This window comes from Argiope bruennichi, chromosome 2 (genome assembly GCF_947563725.1).
Source record: "Argiope bruennichi chromosome 2, qqArgBrue1.1, whole genome shotgun sequence".
Taxonomy (NCBI): Eukaryota; Metazoa; Arthropoda; class Arachnida; order Araneae; family Araneidae; genus Argiope; species Argiope bruennichi.
Window position 1 is genome coordinate 105,736,798 of NC_079152.1, and position 7,717 is coordinate 105,744,514.

Genomic DNA, 7,717 nt, shown 5'->3' on the forward strand with positions numbered 1-7,717 from the left:
AGATTAAAAAAGTGAAACATGTAAATAGCAATGAAGTTGGGAATAAAAATTATATAATAAATGCTGATATGGAAATTGATTTTCAATGAAAAGACCTGTATTTATTAAAACAGAAATTACTGAGGTGCCCAATGGTATAACATGATATTATGATTAAAGTCAATTTCAGTTTAAATACAATAAACTATCGACATTTCATTTTTAACAATGGAAAAGTTGTTTCATATAAATTCACTTTGAATCCATCACAAATCTGCAAATGTAATTACAAAACTAATAATAATGCTTTCTGGAACCATCCATTTTGTTCTTTTGTTATTAGACATGATTACCCAGAATTAACTAAATAACATGAATTACTAAAAGATAAAGAAAACTTTAAGGTTCATAATAAAAAAACAAAACCTTATAATGCATTTTATTATAATGCCAAAAATTAAAAATTAAATGCAAAAATTATTTGATGTTAATTAAAGGTTTTTATACTTAACTAATTTATATACTTAATTAAATGGCATGGGTTTTCAAAACATATATATATATATATATATATATATATATATATATATATATATAGCATTCAATTTATCAAATTAAGAGCACTTTTAATAAAATACATCAATTATATATATTGTTAAATTATATATATTGTAAATGTTACGCTAGCCGATCAATTATTAAAAACTTCTGATTTTTTACAAAATTATTTTGAATTATTTTCTCCAAATTTTCGTAGTTATTTAATTTTATTTCTTATATTAAAATTTTAATTAGTATTTTCAATGGAATTATTGTTTTTGCATAATTAATTAACGTCGCTTTTTAATTCGTTTGGTGCTGCTTTATTCTTTCCTCCCCCCCTTTTTTTTTACAAAGGATACATTTTGACAAATGACTATGGCAGTGTTTTTGAAAAATTACATATGTTCTTTTTTTACATATTATTTAAATATTATTGAATGTTGAATCTAATAAATATAGTTCTTTTTAAAAATAAATTATTACTTTTAGATAGGTTAATATTTTAAAGCTTACTAATAAAATTGTTACATTTTTTTTATGTAAGGATTTTTATTAATATTGAGACTTTGATGTTTTCAGTTTGCTCAGAGGAAAGAACATGAAATTCAAATTAGTATATATTGAATAAATTATGTTTACAATTTCCAATTATGAAATATAAAAGGTATAGATACCTTTTTTTAAATCTATGCAACTTATTAATCAGTTATTTCATTTTAATTTGTAGAGATCATTAAAGGAAAACAAACAAAATTACAGTTTCATATTTTTTATTTACACATTACAATATATATATATATATATATATATATATATATATATATATATATATATATATATATATATATATATATATATGATAATTATTTGAAAAAATGTGATCAAATGGATGTTTCAATGTACTCATTAATTCAAAAAACTAAAAAACTATTTATCAACATTTATTTTTCTAGACACTTAGAAAAAATATAAACACAGTATGACAAGAATGTCAATGTAAATGATGAAATCAATTTCATTTAACAGAAACATTCTAAATACTAAACAACAGTTTTTTTTTTATCACGAATAAAAACATTATGTTGAACAATATACTTTAAAAGCAAAACATTTATGAATTTTTTTTTTAATGTTAAAGTTACATTGATAAAAATTACATTGAATGAATATCATAAAATAAAATATACAATACAATAAATTTAATAAACAAGAATAAGGTCATGATATATATATATATATATATATATATATATATATATATATATATATATATATATATATATATATATATATATATATATATATATATATATATATATATATATATATATATATAGAGAGAGAGAGAGAGAGAGAGAGAGAGAGAGAGAGAGAGAGAGAGAGAGAAGTTAAATAGGATATAAAGATGAGTTAGAAGAAACACTTTTATGCTTTTACAGAATTTTATAATTCAAAATTGATATGTTAAAAAATAGAAGAAAAAAAAGTGAGACATGCAGGTAGCAATGAAGTTGTAGTTGAAGTGAATGAATAAAAATTATATAATAAATGCTGATATGGAAATTGATTTTCAATGAAAAGACCTGTATTTATTAAAACAGAAATTACTGAGGTGCCCAATGGTATAACATGATATTATGATTAAAGTCAATTTCAGTTTAAATACAATAAACTATCGACATTTCATTTTTAACAATGAAAAAGTTGTTTCATATAAATTCACTTTGAATCCATCACAAATCTGCAAATGTAATTACAAAACTAATAATAATGCTTTCTGGAACAATCCATTTTGTTCTTTTGTTATTAGACATGATTACCCAGAATTAACTAAATAACATGAATTACTAAAAGATAAAGAAAACTTTAAGGTTCATAATAAAAAAACAAAACCTTATAATGCATTTTATTATAATGCCAAAAATTAAAAATTAAATGCAAAAATTATTTGATGTTAATTAAAGGTTTTTATACTTAACTAATTTATATACTTAATTAAGTGACATGTGTTTTTAAAACATATATATATATATATATATATATATATATATATATATATATATAGCATTCAATTTATCAAATTAAGAGCACTTTTAATAAAATACATCAATTATATATATTGTTACAAATCTGTGATGCGGCTTCCCAGCATAGTTGGTTCCATAGGAGGTCCCAGAGCTTGGCGACATTGGCGGCAAAATAGATTATACCCGAAACATCGAGAATTTCCGTACCGTCCAGTAGGAGCCGAGATACGCCTCGAACGTTCCTGATTGGTTGAGAGGCTTCTAGCCCCGCCTCCTGAGACCTATAAAAGGAGGCAGACGCAGCTGCCAGAAGAGTCGTACCCTCACCCTAATATCAGACAATCACAATGAGTCCTGACACTCGTCATCTCCAAATTTCGTCGAAGACGGCCATGGCAAAGTATAGACAGCAAAGCACTGTGAAGTCTCTCCTTACCGGGGATAAGCCCCTGCCGGGGCTAGGCGCTCCGGCAACCCAACCATCATGCCAGTAGAGTCGTAGTCGTGAACCGGAGAGTAGTCGAAGAGTTGTCGGAAGCGACAGAGCAGAGTAGTCGGAATCGACGGTGAAGAACTGGTCTTCCAGGGATTAGCGGAGCAGCGACTGAGTCAAGCTAGTGCTGAACTAAGCTGTGCGCTACTGTCTGCAGTAGAGTCTTGTTGTATGCTGTTACATGCTGCACGTCTCGGCTGAAGATAATCGTCTTCTGTGCTGTATATAGTTGTCGTCCTTGTGCTGTCCTGTGTGTCTTCGTGTAAATAAACGTCGTTGTTTTATTTTCTACTGCCGCCTGCTGATTGAGCGTTCTCCGCACCATATAACTCCCACTATCCAAACGAACCCCGGAAATTTCGTAACAATATATTTTAACAGTCAACAAGAAAATTCAATTTTAAGTAGTTAGTAAAGATTTCACTTATTAAATAAATCTTTAAGAAATTTATTGACTTCCACCTAAGTTTAGCATTATAGCAGTTGTTATTTTTGCAACAGAAGTTTGTTTACTTACATTAATATAAATTTTGATAAGATTTTCTAGAAAATGCAATGTAATATTCATGTAAACATTTTAAAACCTTCTAAGCATATTCAAAATTATCAGAAATTTCATCAAATGTGAATAAAGTGAATTAGAAACGCTCTCACGATTTTGTTTGATTGTTTTTGTTTGCAAATCGCTTAACAAATTCTTTTTTTTTTTTTTAAGAATTTTTTTAAAAAATTACTGAAACATTTGCGATTACTGGAATTCCATTCACGATTTAATAAATGAACACACACTGAATGAATTCTTCAAAATGATCGAAGCATATCACCGACTTCGAAGGCTTGAAAAAATTTATAACAAAGGTACCAACCCTGGGCAGGATTGTTGAAAGTAAAATAAGAAAACATTTTATCATGACAGTCACTCTTGTGTTTCGCATTAAAGCATCCATCAGCACACCAGTATTTCCTCTTTTAACACATAATAAGAGGAAAGAAAATGACTCAAAAATAATAACTTCAAATGTAACCCCTGTGTGCGTAATTCAAAAATTATGTGCAGGTGGAGAAATGTCTATATGTAAATGATATGTACAGATAATCCTATCATATTTAACTCGTCTTATTTATCAAAAGATTAATAATACTATACGAATACAGAAATTCTACTAATGGGGTCAATTCATGTGACGTAAAAGTCACATGTCATGAGCTATCCGCGCATGGCAATTAAGTTTCATCCGTACCGCTTTCGTCAACTAGTCTGCCATTAACGTTCACCGCCGAGTATGAAGCGGATTTTTTGTTTACGTTTGAAGTTATTATTTTTGAGTCATTTTCTTTCCTCTTATTATGTGTTAAAAGAGAAAATACTGGTGTGCTCATGGATGCTTTAATGCGAAACACAAGAGTGACTGTCGTGATAAAATTTTTTCTTATTTCCCTTTCAACAATCCTGCCTAGGGTTGGTACATTTGGTATAGATTTTTTTCAAGTCTTCGAAGTCGGTGATATGCTTCGATCATTTTGAAGAATTCCTTCAGTGTGTGTTCATATATGAAATCGTAAATGGAATTCCAGTAATCGCAAATGTTTCAGTAATTTTTTAGAAAAATTCTTCGAAAAAAAGAAATCGGTAAGCGATTTGCCAACAAAAACAATCAAACAAAATCGTGAGAGCATTTCTAATTCACTTGATTCACATTTGATGAAATTTCTGATAATTTTGAATATGCTTAGAAGGTTTTAAAATGTTTACATGAATATTACATTGCATTGTCTAAAAAATCTTATCTAAATTTAATTAATGTAAGTAAACAAACTCCTGCTGCAAAAATAACAACTGCTATAATACTAAACGTAGGTGGAAGTGAATAAATTTCTTAAAGGTTTATTTAATAAGTGAAATCTTTACTAACTACTGAAAATTGAATTTTCTTATTGACTGTTATAATATATATATAATTGATGTATTTTATTTGATAAATTGAATGCTATATATAAAATATATATATTGTTACAAAATTTTTCTATACAGCAAAATACCGTCGATCAATCGTAATGCATTTAATCTCTGATAGTTCAGCAACTTGCTTGCTTGCTAATCCTCTAGTCTTTTTACTCGTCGGCGACTACGACCACTCTCACACACACAATTTCCGCCGATACACACACTCCTCCCTCGCAGCTTCAGAGTGGCCGTCTTTTATAGTTCCGGGAGGCGGGGCTAGAAACTGCAGACCAATCAGTGCGTACCTGGGTGTATCTCTGTTATTAGTGGATGGATCGTGAAAGTTAAAGCATAAAAGTGTTTCTTCTAACTCATCTTTATATCCTATTTAACTTCTCTCTCTCTCTCTTTCTCTCTCTCTCTCTCTATATATATATATATCATGACCTTATTCTTGTTTATTAAATTTATTGTATTGTATATTTTATTTTATGATATTCATTCAATGTAATTTTTATCAATGTAACTTTAACATTAAAAAAAATTCATAAATGTTTTGCTTTTAAAGTATATTGTTCAACATAATGTTTTTATTCGTGATAAAAAAAAAACTGTTGTTTAGTATTTAGAATGTTTCTGTTAAATGAAATTGATTTCATCATTTACATTGACATTCTTGTCATACTGTGTTTATATTTTTTCTAAGTGTCTAGAAAAATAAATGTTGATAAATAGTTTTTTAGTTTTTTGAATTAATGAGTACATTGAAACATCCATTTGATCACATTTTTTCAAATAATTATCATATATATATTTTATCTATATATATATATTGTAATGTGTAAATAAAAAATATGAAACTGTAATTTTGTTTGTTTTCCTTTAATGATCTCTACAAATTAAAATGAAATAACTGATTAATAAGTTGCATAGATTTAAAAAAAGGTATCTATACCTTTTATATTTCATAATTGGAAATTGTAAACATAATTTATTCAATATATACTAATTTGAATTTCATGTTCTTTCCTCTGAGCAAACTGAAAACATCAAAGTCTCAATATTAATAAAAATCATTACATAAAAAAAATGTAACAATTTTATTAGTAAGCTTTAAAATATTAACCTATCTAAAAGTAATAATTTATTTTTAAAAAGAACTATATTTATTAGATTCAACATTCAATAATATTTAAATAATATGTAAAAAAAGAACATATGTAATTTTTCAAAAACACTGCCATAGTCATTTGTCAAAATGTATCTTTTGTAAAAAAAAAGGGGGGGGGAGGAAAGAATAAAGCAGCACCAAACGAATTAAAAAGCGACGTTAATTAATTATGCAAAAACAATAATTCCATTGAAAATACTAATTAAAATTTTAATATAAGAAATAAAATTAAATAACTACGAAAATTTGGAGAAAATAATTCAAAATAATTTTTTAAAAAATCAGAAGTTTTTAATAATTGATCGGCTAGCGTAACATTTACTAAACAATGGTTCATCAATGTTATCGGCAGACACCCCGACATGCGCAGAACGGTTGAAAATTGAACAGAAACGGTTTGTTTGGTACGTGACCGTGAATTGACCCCATTCGTGTAATACAGTGAAACCTCCCCTAAGAGCATAATTCGTTTCAGAATTTTAGTCGTATGCGAAACATTCATTAAACGAAATAATTTTTTCTCTAATAATAAATAAATAAATAAAGCTTTCCATGCCAGAAAAAAAACTCATATTTATAATTATGTAATTTATTATTAATTCTGCATTTTTTACACGAAAACTTTCTAAAGCTTTTAAATAACCTTCAAAATTTGACGAAAAAATGAAGCACAACATTATCGTTAAGTGAATTTGAAGAACGCATAACTGTTGTTTGATTAGAATGATGCTTCTCAACATACGGTTCAATAATTACCTGTGCTTTCGGCATATCCTTTATTTCACTAGAACATTGTTGCTCTGTTGAGGTTATTATCTCCTCCTCTCCTTATTAAATATCATTTATCAAAAAGTTGCCTTTTTGCTATGAAACGTGATGCAACTGCATAAATTTTTCGGTAGTTCTAACTGCGTTCTTTCACAAACTTATAGATGTCATTGCCATCCATCTCCAGCCTTATATTCTTAGCCAGAAACACTTTCTTGCCGTTTAAGGCTTCAAGGATATTTACTAAAATTCCTTTGGAGTAAGTGCAACAATATTATTCCGGCCTAACCTTCTTCCTTGCAGAAATAAGGAATCTCTTCAATCAAGCGTTCAACCCAGATTAATACTGGAGATGCATGTCAATCTTGAATGTGGCATCACGATACATCGCGGTCTCGCTTTCTGCGAAAAAGTCGCTCGTCGTGGAAATAAATTTTTTTTTAGATTTTGTTTTGTTCGTTATATGAATCATTCATACATGAGATGTTCTTGGTAAGCGAGTTACAACTATATTTATATATTCTATAATATGAAATTAAGTAGAAATCATTAAATATTATTCAAAAACTAATTTCAACTACTATCAGGATTCTGCGAGAGTATTCAATTGGCTCAAATAAATTTTTTTTTTCATTGTGAGTGAATACAATTAAGGCCATTTGACTATAGGTAGTAATGATTGTTATTGACAGATATCACAAGAGCAAATTTTATTATTTTTATTATTGCGAATTATATGTTTGAACTACTAAACAGAAGAAAATATTTTTTTGCAGAAACAAGAAACAGAA